This window comes from Microtus oregoni, unplaced genomic scaffold, assembly GCF_018167655.1.
Source record: "Microtus oregoni isolate MIOR12 unplaced genomic scaffold, Mior012 000006F_ref0000085, whole genome shotgun sequence".
Lineage (NCBI taxonomy): Eukaryota > Metazoa > Chordata > Mammalia > Rodentia > Cricetidae > Microtus > Microtus oregoni.
The window spans coordinates 58701463-58715799 of record NW_024543065.1 but is presented as its reverse complement, the minus strand read 5'-3'; positions in this window follow the sequence as shown (position 1 = coordinate 58715799).

Sequence of the window (14337 nt, the reverse complement as noted above, 5' to 3'; positions counted from 1 at the left end):
TCTGAAGGGAATTTTTCAGTGAGGACAGAAAATTTGCCTGTGTTTAATTTCCAACTGCTGAAAATACCCGACACCAAAAGGTAGGAATAAGACAAAAGATTACATTAACATGATATAAGGAAACGGACATACCAATTGAAGGTCACAGGTTACATTCATAGTTAAACATTCTGTTGCTAGAACAAAACAAGTCACTTACACCCTAGACAAAAACACTTTGTAGGCAAAACACTCCCTGGGTAAAATCCCAAGTTATTTCCATAAAGGGAACTGGAACTTATTTGGATCCTTAGACTTTTGCTTGAGGTAGGAACAAACTACTTCCCTATTCCTGGAGACCAAGTTCTGGCAACTAGCCACTCTATAGACAATAGCCTTGAGAAAGCAGAACTCTCTGATTTACAGCTAGGTGGGACATTTGTCTGAGGTAGAAGCACAATAACCTTGAATGAACGAGAAACAAGTCCCCAAATCTCTGACCTTTTATTTTTTCAGCCTCCACAGGTTTCTCAGAATGGGTCCCCATTGTTAAGTGGGGCAGGGACTTGCTGAGTTTTCAAACTTGTTCTTACCAGTGCCTCCTCTCAGGATGTACACACTGCAGTCTTCCCTGAGAACTGTCCCTCACCCTCAGAAATGTCTATGGAGGACACAAGCCTATGTATTTGTTTCACTGTGTATTTTGAGGCAAAATCTCACCGTATGATCCTGGCTAGTCTCAATCAAATTCACACCTCTTACTTCAGTGCCCCAGATGCTGGAATTACATAGGTATAGACCACAATGGTCCGCTTGCGTGCCTGCCTTCCTTCCTTCTTTCAATTCTCCCTCCCTCATTTCCTTTCTTTCTCTCTTTTTTGAAGTAAACATTTTTAGTTTATGTGTAAGGTTGTTTCTCCTGCATGTATGTCTATACACCATTTGAATGACGGATACCCACGGAGACCAGAAGAAGATATCAGATCCTCTGGAACTGGAGTTTCAGGTGGTTTTGAGCAGCCTGTGGTTACTGAGAACTGATCCAGGTCCTCTAGAAGAGCAGCCACTGTTGTTAACCTCAGAGCCCTCTCACCAGCTCCCAGCTTTAGTCTCTTCAGCATATGCTATGGTACAGAAGAACTAGTTTCATTATACCATTTTCACACCTGGATAGAATGTTCTTTGCTCATCTCAAGGCCCCACTTCTCCCTCTTACTCTCTCCCGTCTCTTGTAGGTCCCCCTATTTTTCCCAGGCAGTTTTCTTTTCACTTCCATCTCTTTCCTTTTCAAGGTCTTGATTCCAGATGTGAGGGAAAACACATTTGTTTCCTGCATCTGTCTTATTTCACTCAGGCCCTGGCTCATCTATGTGAGCCTCTGTAGAGAAGCAGCAAGGCTCCACCTCACCTGCCCTCAAATGTCCTTTCCCTTTGATGTGATCTTGCCTTGCACTGTGCCTGGGAATTACATTTCTGTACGTTCATTTGTCTGCTGTGACTGTTCTCACTGAACAAGGAAGCTCACAGCAGCCAATACTACTCTGTTGGAGCCACCACTAGGCCCCTGCATGGTCCAGGAGTCACATCCCACCTCTCTCCCCAAAGTACCCTCAGAGAATCTCTAAACAAAGAAAAGGCACAAAAGAGCCCAGTTCCTCATTTGTGACTATTGCAGCTTCCTCCCCTGACTTCTTCAGCCACCCAAGTCCTTATCTAAGCATTCAGGTGTGAATACTTGGAGACAAACCCAGCTTGTGGCAGACATCATCACCCCTTGCCTGTAATCTATAAAATCTCCCTGCCTTAGATTGGGTGTGACTTCTCTGGCCTCCATCTCTGAGACCAGGTAAGATGCACAGGAGTTGCTTTGCTTGATATACCTGTTGTTAGACTTTCTATATTCGGCTTTATCTGGCTTACTGCATCAGTGTAAAAACTTATTATTGCTGCATCAGCATGGCAACTGTAGTTCTTCTGAGCGAGGGACATCAGGATTAACACATATCACACTTCAGGTTCTACAGACAAGCCTTTATTCCACTTTTCTCACACAGTACACATAGCCCTCAGCAGGGGAGGCCGAGACAGCAAAAGTAAGAAGCTCATCACCGTAAGGGTAAACATCTTTTGAAACATTGCTGAAAACAAGATTGTTTTGTTCTTGTTTTTGCTCTTATTTTTGGAACAACCAATCACAAGAGTGCAAAACATCAAGTGGGGGTGTGAAGGCCTGTCCTCAAGGGACCCAACAATTCCCCCCTTTTTATTTTAAAAGCATGTGAGCCCCTGTCTTAGGACTTCTCCATATAGAGTCTCTTACCTATCTATGGGAGGCCTTAATACCTGTCTTAGGAGAGCTCTCTATACCAGGACAGTTGCCCATTGTAGGGATTCCAAATGACTTCTGCAGCATCTGCAGCCAGACTTGGGGTGCTTCCTGATTACCCGAAGACAGTCCGAACAACACTTGTCTAGTGACAGTGTGCTGTAGTGGGATTGCCACATAAAGCAGCAGAGAATCAAAAAACAGATAACCCCAATAGCAATATCAGTGAAAGTGAGAGCATTCCAAAAATTGCTGGACCCAACCCCCAAGCTGGGCCATGGCATTCCACTGACTGGATATAGACACAGAAGGGATCCATGTGCTATTAATGCTAACAATATGATGAGCTGTTTGCAGGGTAAAATTCAAAAAGGAGGAATCCCAAGGGCCATCCAAACACGCATTCAACTGTTCAACCACATCAGAAGCACCCACAACATCAGCAGGAGCAATCCAAGCTGCAATACAAGAATAAGAACAAGATACCCACCACAGGAGCCAAAGGGAATCCACCTGCTCCTGCAAAAGCACAGTCCATCAACCCAAATTCAAAAGTCCAAATCCAATATGAGAGTCCAGAGCACTCCATGTCTGCAGGGCCCCGCCAACCTTCCCAGACAGCACAGTCTCCACAGCCACAGCCATCTGTAAAATGGCAACTCCAGCAACTGTAGCTGCAGTGGCAGCGGCAGCAATAGCAGCAACAATTGCCTCACTGCTGTTGATAAAGGATGATCTCCTGACATTCTTGAGATACCAGCACTGGCAGAGGAATCACAACAGGCACTCGAACGATCAAAGCTCCATCAGAACCATCCTAGCAATTACTTAGCTTGCAGATCCTGGAAGAACAATTAAGAATATTGCCCTCCAAAGTGCCATTCCACAATATAAAGAAAAGTGGGGCAAGAATGCTAGCAGATGATCAAATAGTCATATTGAGTAGATAGGTTTCAGAAAGATCTGTTTGGTTAAAACTGGCAGTGACGTTAAAAACAATTACTCATACCCGGGAAAGGTGGAATTTTTTCATCGTAGGCCTATGGCCATCCCACCACATGTCTTTCCTGCCTTTTACCAAATCAGGCTCTTGAGTGATACATTCTCCCCACATAACTGGAGGATGGGATGCAGTATAACTCTAAATCCCGTCACCCTACCATGAGTATGCTTATTAGTAAGCATTATGCAATAATAAACATCCATGATGAAAGGGGGACTTCTTCGCCAATGACAGGCTAGCAAAAAGTGAGGGAAAGAGGAAGCTATTTTTACTAACTGGCATTAAAAGTGGGGTGTTTCTCACCAGACTCCCCATCACCCGTGATTCTGTTGTTACCAGAATCATCACCTGAAGCAGAAGGAGCATTGCAATCTTCATCCTGGGTCACCGGCCATATGCACCGCTCTGGCACCCAAATTGGTTTATCAACTCCTAGAGGAAAAACACATACAACCCCCCTCACCTTTGCCAACAAGGGAGTTGGTTCCATCCGTCTTCCTGTTTGCAGATCTTTCCAATGAACCCGTCCTAGGCTCTGAGCCCTAACTTGTGTGTGGCAGTTCATAGGCGAGCACCCTTCAGCATCCATAGTCAAACAATTTAAAATAAAGAGAATGGTGGATAATTGAGTTGCTGGGGAGAATATGAACTCCCCCCCCTTTTATTTTTTGAAAATATTGCTTGAGGGTCTGATTGGCTCTTTCCACAATTGCTTGACCCATTGGGTTATATGGGATGCCTGTTTTATGGGAAATTTCATAGAATGAACAAAAGGATAAAACATTTTTGCTGATATATGCTGGGCCATTATCTGTCTTAATAACCTCAGGTTTGCCCATATAGGCAAAAGCAGATAGGCAGTGTGCAATGGCATCTTTTGCTCGTTCTCCTGAATGTGAAGATATGAAAATTACTCCTGAAAAGGTGTCTACTGATACATGGACAAACTTAAGCTTCCCTGAGGCAGGCAGGTGTGTTAACATCCATCTGTCCTGTGGGCCCCCCTTTTATATTGTGGGAACTTTCCTGGTCTGGCAGGGAGCTGTGGGTATTTTTTTTTTTTATGTCCAGGGGCACCACAGTTTAAAAAGGTTTTATCTCCAGTTGTCCAGGGTCCTCGCCCAGGCCTGATGGCAGCGGCAGTTACCTGGCCCTGAATGAAGTACCCATCAATATCCCGGCAGATCAGGATGTATTCATTTAAGTGTTTTGCCTTATGTGGCCGCAAGGCTTCCTTACAGTATTTATTTGCATTCTCAAATGCCAGCTGCTTAACTATGGACATAGCTGTGGTCACATCACCAAACAATTTCCCTGCCAACTGCAATAGCCTATCCACATAGTCCTGAAACGGTTCTGAAGGCCCTTGTAAAACTTTTGACAGCTAATCCCCTACGACCTTGTTTGGCAGGCTTTCCAAGCTTTGGTAGCCGCAGCTGCCATTTGGAGATATATGGCAGGATTGAGCACAATTAGATTGGCCAAGTCAGCATAAGCTCCTGCTCCAGTTAGCATGTCTAGATTGCACTGTGCCTGTCCTGCTTGAGCATTTAACCTAGTAGTTTGTAAACAATTTTCTTGATATTCTCCCCTCCACAATAAGTAATCTCCTTCCGATAGCACCACACGGCAATAGCTGCTGCCAATCGCTAGGTGTAAGATTCAATGCCACAAAAGATTCTACTATGGCAAGAGTAAAGGGGGCCTGAGCACCGTATGCCACTATGGCCTCTTTCAATTGCTTCATCTCCTTAAAGCTCAAGGCCACATGTTGTCTCAGCATCTGTCCTGGATTGTTTGGATCAGGTACCTCTATGACTGGAGCAACTGTGTGCTGGGCATGAAAACAGACACCTCCTCTTCTTCCTGAGCCCTCTTTGGTCTCCAACTCATCTCTCAGTCCCCAGTGGGATTTCCTCCTTCCCCAATCCTCATTATAAGCAGGTGGGGCTGATAGCACACATAAGGAATCCTTCGCCTTACAGCACTTCAGCCTTTGCTGAAGTACCTTAATTTCCTGCATTAGCTGTTCTTCCTCATCAGATAAACTATTCTCTCCACTAGAGAGCTGAGGCTGTCTTCGCTATCTGGTTTTGCCCCTGAAAGCACGCAGAGTTTGGCGCTAGCCTTGGTCCTGAACCAGATTCCAAAGTTGCCTCTGGTACTCCTGACATTTCCTTTCAGTTCCTATGCGACACCTCTGCCAATCCTATGGACCAGCGAGTCTCCTCCTCCTGTATTTCTTCAGGTATTTCTTTAGCTGGTCTCAGTTTCACTTTATCAGTAAGCAGGGCGTTGAGGGCCAGGCACCATAGCGAAAAGGTAGATATAGGGACATAGCGTCCCAATAGCCGGCACCCTCCTTTTGCAGTCATTTCTGCAAATCTCTTTTTACCTGTTTCCAGTCAGAGATGTTCAAACATCCACTTGTCAAAAACCATGGGCTTGCTGCGGCTATATTCTTAAGAAAATCCTTTATAGTTCTCTGTTCGACTGTGGTTCCTTGTTGCTCTAACAATTTAGCTATCTGATATATCAGGTCTCTCTTACTGCTTGTGGATCCCATTTTTTACCCCATCCATCCTTACCGGCCTAGGGCGACCCCGTCTGCTACCCCTTATTTCTCAGATCTTGGTGGGACTTCCACTTTGCTGCACCAGCACAGCAACTGTAGTTCTTCTGAGCGAGGGACGTTGGGATTAACACACAGCACACTTCAGGTTCTGCAGACAAGCCTTTTTCCCCACTTTCTCACACAGTATATATAGCCCTCAGCAGGGGAGACTGAGCCAGCAAAAGCAAGAACCTCATCAGTGTAGGGGTAAACATTTTAGAAACATTGCTGAAAACAAGATTGTTTTGTTCTTGTTTTTGCTCTTGTTTTCAGAACAACCAACCATAAGAGTGCAAACCATCAAGTGGGGGTGCTAAGGCCTGTCCTCAATGGACCCAACAATTATTATTGGGGGACAGGAACAGAAAACCTATTAAATACCAGCTGTGGCTTATCACCATGGCTGTCTCTTGGTACTATTAATCCCACCAGTCAACACTAAAGCCACTAACACAATTTAAAGCCAAATTTGAAGCAAGCTTTAATTAAATACTGGGCAGTTGATGGACTCTGGTCAGGTCCATTCCAGGCTTACCAAGAAATGATTGGCCACGAGTCACATTCTGCAGAGGTTTCAAAAGGCAAAATCAAGGGGCTACCACATTGCCCATCAGGTCAAATCGGGCAAGCATATATTCCTGCTTGATTACACCACACCCTCACGCCCACATCCATTTAAAGACAAGTGTATATCTCCTGTAGGAAGTATTACAGCCAGTGGTTACCTCCCCACAGGGGCGTGGCCTCTTATACTATAAATGCTGGTCTAGAGCATGTGTCCAGCCTCTTTTCTGGCTGCGGGATTTGGTTTCTGATCTCCATTCAAACAGAGGATTCTGATTTGTGAGTCTACCCCCAAATAAATAACCATCTATTTCTCAATTCTGAGCTAGTGTGGGATTTCTTTTAAGCATCCTTCTTCATTTGGCATCCGTGTGGATTCTGACTCCATGCCTACTAGGTGGATGGCCTTATGGCCTAGCCGTTCCATGGCCCAGACTGTCTCCAAACCCTGCCCTCTTGGCTTGCTTTTACCTAAGTGTTTGTTTTTGTAGAACCCCCACCAGAGCCATTACTGCGTGTGGCAACTTGGAAATTTCCCAAGCACACTCACATGACTGCTGCATTCCCTGGCATGGTTCCTTGCCATGTGGTAACTTGTACAGCTTCTGGTTTCTGCTCCCTACCCGTGAGTTCTGGTTTTCTTGCTCCATGTATAGAATTGATTTAATTGCTTTTAATTTATCAAGCAAAGCATATTTCTCAGTAGTTAACCAGTACCAAGGCAGAAAACTAAAACGGCTCAGAAACTAAAGCAGGCCAGGTCCATTCCTGTCGCCACCAGTTGCATTGCTTCTAGTCGCAACTCTGCAACCACGACATCTGCTGGACAATAAAGATTACAGTATACCAGATCACATAACAGGTAATTAATAAATCAATATGGCAGACTGTATTAATATTGAAACTTTTAGTAACTTTTTTGCTATTATTATGGATTGTATTTTGTGAGGCTTATATGGTTATGGTGATACTTCAATTTATTGGGTATTGGGCCTCAGTTTTCTTCTCCATATTCTCTCATTACGAAAGAATATGGCACTTTTATGTATGATACAGTCTTTACAGACTAATAATGAACAGCTAGTTGACAGTATTAATACCATCAAAAATCAAAAGTTACCTGAAAAATTAATACTATTAAAAAGGATAACATTAATTTGACAGACAAAATTGAATCCATATCTAAGGGTACTAAGAAGTTATCTGAAAGAATTCATACTATTGAATTTGACAATCAAAATTTGTTAAAAAGTTATGATAAGTTAGCAGATAGAGTATTTCTCCAGGATGGCAATCTGCATGCTATTTAAGTAATGTCTAAGGATGAGATGTTATCTTTAAAGGAGAAACTTCAGACCTTGGAATCACATGTGCAGATAAGGACCAGAGGCTAGGTGCCTCAATGAAATCACCAGAAATATATACAGGCCAGGAGATTCGGGCTTTACAAAAGACAACAGTAAAAAGATTTGAAATGATTGAGGAAATTATTGGAGCTGATGAACAGGGAAAGAAGGTACAAGGACAGGATTCAACATCACCAGTAGCTGTTAGAGATGACTTACCCAAGGTATCAGCTTCCTACCCTATAATCTACTCTGACAAAGCATCAAGTTCTAAAGGCCCAAAAGGATCCAAAGAAGGTAGGTGGATACCTATAGGAATAAATGATCTAAAAGAAATTAAGCAAGCTGATGTAACTTATGGTTTGCAATCCACATTTCATAGGGAGATGATAAAGGCACAGTGTTCTAGCATTAAAGCAATGCCACGTGATTGGATTCAGTTAGTTTTTAGCAGTCCTGGATGATGGGCTTCAATTAATGTTTAAAATTTATATCCGAGAAGAGACAAAAGTTTTGGAACAACATGGAAAAGCAAAAGGCCTCAAGACTTCCCAAGATCAAACTCTTGGTGAAGGCCCTTATATTGACCCACTGGTTCAAGGTCTTTACAATGAGCAAATCTTGTCCCTATGCCACAAAGCAGCCTTAAATGCTTGGGACAGGATTTAAGAACTAGGAAAAAAAATGAATCATATATTAGGGTTAAACAGAGCCAGAGAGAACCCTTTACTGACTTTTTACAAAGATTAACTAAGGTTGTACAAATAGACCCAGATGCTAGATGAGTACTTACTGAATATCTGGCTTTTGAAAATGCCAACTTAGAATGCAAAAGTATACTTGGGCCTTTAAAGGTTAGATCAGCACCCATTGATGAATGGATCTGCATACAATGAACATTGAGAAATTTGAATATAATACTGAATCTTGGGTAGGAAAAGCAATTTCCAAAGGAATGAGGAGACACCAAAATGCCAAATGTTTTAATTGTGGCAGAATAGGACATCTGAGAATGGATTGTAGACAAGGAATTCCTAGGAATAATATCTCCTCTGGGAATGGCAAGAATGGGACTCAGCCTTCAGGTATATATAGAAAGTGTGGCAAAGGCCGACATTGGAACACTGAATGCAGATCAACAAAAGAGACAAGGCAACCTGATTCCATCAGGAAACTCCTTGAGGGGCCTCTCATAGGCCCCTAAGCCAAAAGTGGCCCAGTCATTCCCAGTTACAGTGGAGGAAAAGGCTGATTCAGTAATTACACATTTATTAGGAGTTGTGGCCATCATGGGTATACCTGCACAAATAGAGACAGATAATGGTCCACCATATGTCTCTAAGAAAATGAAACAGTTTTTTGCTTGTTATAATATAAAGCATATTAGAGGTATACCACACAATCCTATAGGTCAGCAGTTATGAAAAGATCAAATCAGACTATAAAGGATATGTTAAACAAACAGAAAGGGGTGGAAATGCCCCCAGAAATAGATTACATAACTCTTTATTAACCTTGAATTTTCTTAACACTAATGAGAAAGGGACAACAGCAGCAGAGAGACATTGAAGAATAAAAAGTCTTTGGAATTAAATCAAAGAGTTTATTTCAAGGATGTGTTGACCTCACAATGGAAACCAGGAGATGTGCTACATTGGGGAAGGGGTTTCACTCTTGTTACCACAGGAGAAGAAAAACTATGGATACCATCAAAATTAATAAAGTTTTGGAGCCGGGCGATGGTGGCGCATGCCTTTAAACCTAGCACTCAGGAGCCAGAGGCAGGCGGATCTCTGTGAGTTCGAGACCAGCCTGGTCTACAGAGCTAGTTCCAGGTCAGGCTCCAAAGCCACAGAGAAACCCTGTCTTGAAAAACCAAAAAAAAATAAAAAATAAAGTTTTGGTTTGAAAAGGACAAACCTCTTGAAAAAGAGAAATGATAGCCCATCCACAATGGTGACAACCATACAGATGGTAAGGAAACCTCATAAGGGGTGGGACAGGATTCTGTTCTTATTTTTGCAGGAAAATACTCATCTTCAAAAATTCAAGAGACCCTGGATGTTTAAATGCTGACAGATGGGGAAAAAATTATCCTTTAAGGATCATCAAGAAAAATGAATATGACTTTTAAGTACAGGTAATAAAACATATATATGAATATAATGAATATATTTTGGACACTGGCTCTGTCCCTCTCTAATTCCAAGCATGTTGTTAAAATAAAAATTCATAGTTTCTGTCTCATGTAAGGAGCCATGATATGGGACAGAGAGAAAAAAGAATTTAGAAAAATTTTACTTTTCTTCATATCTATTTTTGTCTCTATTGTACCTTTCATTGAATATGTATGTCTGTATATATCTATATAAATTATTTTTAAGTTTTATGCAATGAACAATGAATTTTCCTGCAGTATTCTTTGAAGTTTCCAGGAAGAAGATGGGACCCAACAACAACAACTCCACCTAGTTGATATGACATCATGATGCTGATAGTGCTACTACAAGACCTGTTTCGGGTACCAGCCGCTCAAGATGGTTCCAACTTGGTTAGCTGAAATGGTGTACTTTTTTACAATGTTCTTGCCAGAACCCCAAATAGGAACCTCAGAAAAATCCTACCAAATACTCAGAGATATACCACACAGTAATCTTGGAACTTAAACATCATTTTACTTTCACAAGATCCCATAGAAAGAATATTGCTCCATGACAGCTGGAAGTAATTCTAAAAGATGATGTCCCCTCTCTCAACAAAGTTTGTTCTCTGGGTTAGGGACATCATTTAGGGGCTGATTATAATTGGTATAGGGTGGGGGGTTGGGATAAAATTTTATAGGCTCAGGGATCTCTTTGGGAAAATAAGGGTAAATAGGATGCTTATGCAATATTATTTCCCTTCTTGGGTCTTTGATGGGGTTGAAGATGAAATAATTGTAGTTACTTTCCTCTCATGACTTGGCGAAGTTATTTATTATACAAGACTTAAACTAGTTAGGATAGGTTAAATATTGAATATATTTGTTCTTATTGTATATAATTTTGTATTAGGCTTAAAACTCTATTATTTAAACAAAAGGGGGAGGTGCTGTGGGAAGTCTTACAGACAGTGGTTACCCGCCCACTGGGGCATGACCTTTTATACTATATGCCAATGAAGAACATGCATCTGGCCTCTTTTCCGGCTACGGGATTTGGTTTTTGATCTCCATTCAAGCAGAGGATTCTGATTTGTGAGTCTACCCATAAATAAGTAACTGTTTATTTCTCAATTCTGAGCTAGTATGGGATTTCTTTTAACCATCCTTCTTCATACATCCTGACATATTTCCTGCTTACACACCTTCCACCTACTAATAGACCTGAAGTTAATCTGCCGAAGGGGCAGGTAATTTCATGGAATTCTGGGAGTTGTAGTTCATTGAAATTAACAACAAAGTCTCATGGGAAAGTACAGTAGCCTATGGATTTTGTCCATATAAACCTGACCAGCACATAGCAGGTAATGGTCCAGACCAAATCCCATCTTGCTCAGTATTTAATTTTTTTTTTTAAAAAAAGGTTGGTTAAATGGTTTAACTGATTTTTTTCTGGCAGATTTCAGGGTTGACACCTGCATGTGGTCAAGAATCTGTTGCAGTTGAGTCTAACAAACTTGTTTAGGGGAGTGAAAACATTGACTCCCATAGCCCCAGGCTCAGCATTTTGGTAACTCTCTGCCCTTGGGTAAAGGGTTGCAGATCAGAGCCATTTCTTCTCATGGATCTCTCAGGCACAGTAATTAAAACTTAAAATGAGACTTTGGCTCTCATACACTGACTAAGGTAAAGGGTAGACCAAATATGGCAGGTAACCAAAATGTCTGGCTTCTATAGGGAAAGGGCAGCTGGGGGAAGGGCAGCCCACTCCCTGGGCTGGAGAAGTCTAGGGTAGGTGGTGGGGTTTGTCAGCCACACCTATAATGGTAGGGTCTCAGGGATGCTGGAGCTCAGGTCTGATCTGATCGGTGAAACAGACACCTCAGCCATTTGTCCCAGGATTGTGACCTAACTCTCTCCAACTGGAAGTGCTGTGTGGATTTGAAATATTGATCTTTCTACAGCAGAATCATCCCCCCCCCCTTCCATACTATGTGAGAGACCCTGTAACACTGCTAGCAAGAGAAATGCTGTATGGTCAGTGTGTTCTAAAGTGGATACTTAAAATTTAGTAAGTCTGAATGTTAGGATTCTCTAGATTCTAAGGAAACAGTATCATATACATACATGGGTTCACTGGCAAGGGCTCACAGCAGGCCAACAAGAGCTGGAGTCACGAGAGACATTGCAATGTCCTCTGCTGGTGAAGTCCTTCTTGTGGGGAAGGTCAACCTTTTTTCCTCTTTAGGCCTCCAACTGAGTGCATGAAGCCTCTCTTATGATCTGCTGTTGGCTTGTCTTACCACTTGGTATCCTGTCCCTTTAAGAGACAAGTCCTGCCCACTCTTCCCTTTCACCAAGGCAAGTGGATCTTCTGCTTCATTCAGCCTGTGCTTTCTCTCTTCCCATCCCTTTTCTGAGGAGGTAGCTGCTGCCTCTCTCTCCCCCCCCCCCTTCTCTTGTCCCCCCTCTCTCTCCTTTTCCCTCTTCCTTTTCCCTTCCATAACCCACTAAATAAACTCTATACTGAAACTCTCTCTGCATGGTGTATCTGTCTGTCTCTCAACTGCCAAGGTCCCCTGCCTTTCAAGAGGACCCACCAAGGCTTCTGTCCCACTGGAGTCTCCCACCTGATGCTGACTTGCTCAGGACACCTGCCACTTTAGAGAATAACTTTGATAATTGACTTGGCCAGGGTCTCTCCATGTTTGCTCCCATCCACAGGTAGGCTGTCTGAGGATACTTGGGGATCCTGGGCTTGGACCATTTTCCATCACTTCAAATGGTAGAGTTCCCTTCCACAAGTCAGCTTGCACTGACATTCATCTCTGATTGCTTCCCATAGCTAGAAATGTGACCAGTCCTCCAGCTGTTATAATTTTTGTTTTGTTGTTTTGTTTTGATCATACCACCCAGGTTGGTCCTCTTGCTCTTCGAACTTTTTTTCCCTCTGTGTTTTTCAGCTTCCCTAGCACTGTACTCACTGAGCAGTGTGTTTGTTTTGGTGGCCTGGGGTCCCTTGGATACTGCTATTTTTTGTTTTTTCCTTTTGGACCACTTGTAATTGGTCCCCACTGTCAGAGACCACCAGGCGCAGCATCTAGCCCCTGGCTCCTGAGTCGACAGAGCAGAAGCCAGCCAGACTCAATTATCAATCCCTATCCATAGAGTGGAGACGTCCCACTGACAAGCCTTGGGGTTTGTGTTGTTTTTGCATTTTTCACATTTTCAGCTATGGGAAACAAACCCTCAAAAACTATCAGCCACCGGCCTACAAATGGTCTTTCAGTGTTCTGTTGACTCTGATTTTCCTTTCCCTGGGCAACCCATTCCCACCTGCCTGCCAGCATCTCACACTTTATGCTTTTCCTTTCCCTGGACAACCTTTCCCCACACTCCTGTAAACTCTCTTTTATAGCTCCAATTCCTCCTATTCTATCTCTGCCACCACTGCTGCTGGTCCTGCAGAAACCAATGAGATTAGTCGTATTTGCGAGGTAACTGGTTTCAGTTTCAGCCTTTGCTCTCCACCACAGCTGTTGGAGTGGCAGCTCAGTCACACAGCAGCTTATGGTGCTGAGTAATTTTCCTCTCTATTTCATGTATCAAAGAATGTGTAAATGGTGTGGCCACACAGATGTAATTCTGTTTTAAATGTATGTTCTACATGGCCTCTATGTCTCTCTTGTTATTATATTTAAAACTCCCGTGGCTCCAAAACACATGGTTTCTGCATACAACATGTGACTGCTGCCATTCTGACAAAGGTCAGGTGACTTCACCACCATCTTAACTTAGGGCCAGCTGAAGTGACCAAGTCCTGCCATCTTTACTGAGGTATTCCCTGGCTAGTCCCACTGTTTTCTTATGTTTTGTTTCTAAATTCATTTTACTGACTCTGTTACATGCAGGTTTTATGCAGTGGCATGCGTTTGGTAGGACTCATCAAAAGCATCCACTTTGCCCAACTCCTGTTTAATATATGTGTGTGCATACATATGACTTAACTAATTATAAACATAAGTTAGCTTTAACTCTGTGTATAATGTGTATAAAACTTAAATTCAACTGGGTGTAAACGCACATATGTTTCCTGTTAAATGTTATAACTGTCTGTCCATTACATCTTGTTCCAGACTAAGAAAACATAAAGTCTCATGTTTTAAATTGATATGTACTCTTAAATGTCTTACAAAAATACAGTATATTTGATCCAACCCTGTTTTAAAATATATCAAGCTGTTCTCTATGACTGTCAGTTCTACCATTAGCCTTCTGTTGCAAGCAGTTTCTTCCTTGTAGTTTACAAGTATAAATTTTACCTGTTAAGTTGAGAGCCAGTAGAGTCAAGCTCAGACCCAGCTC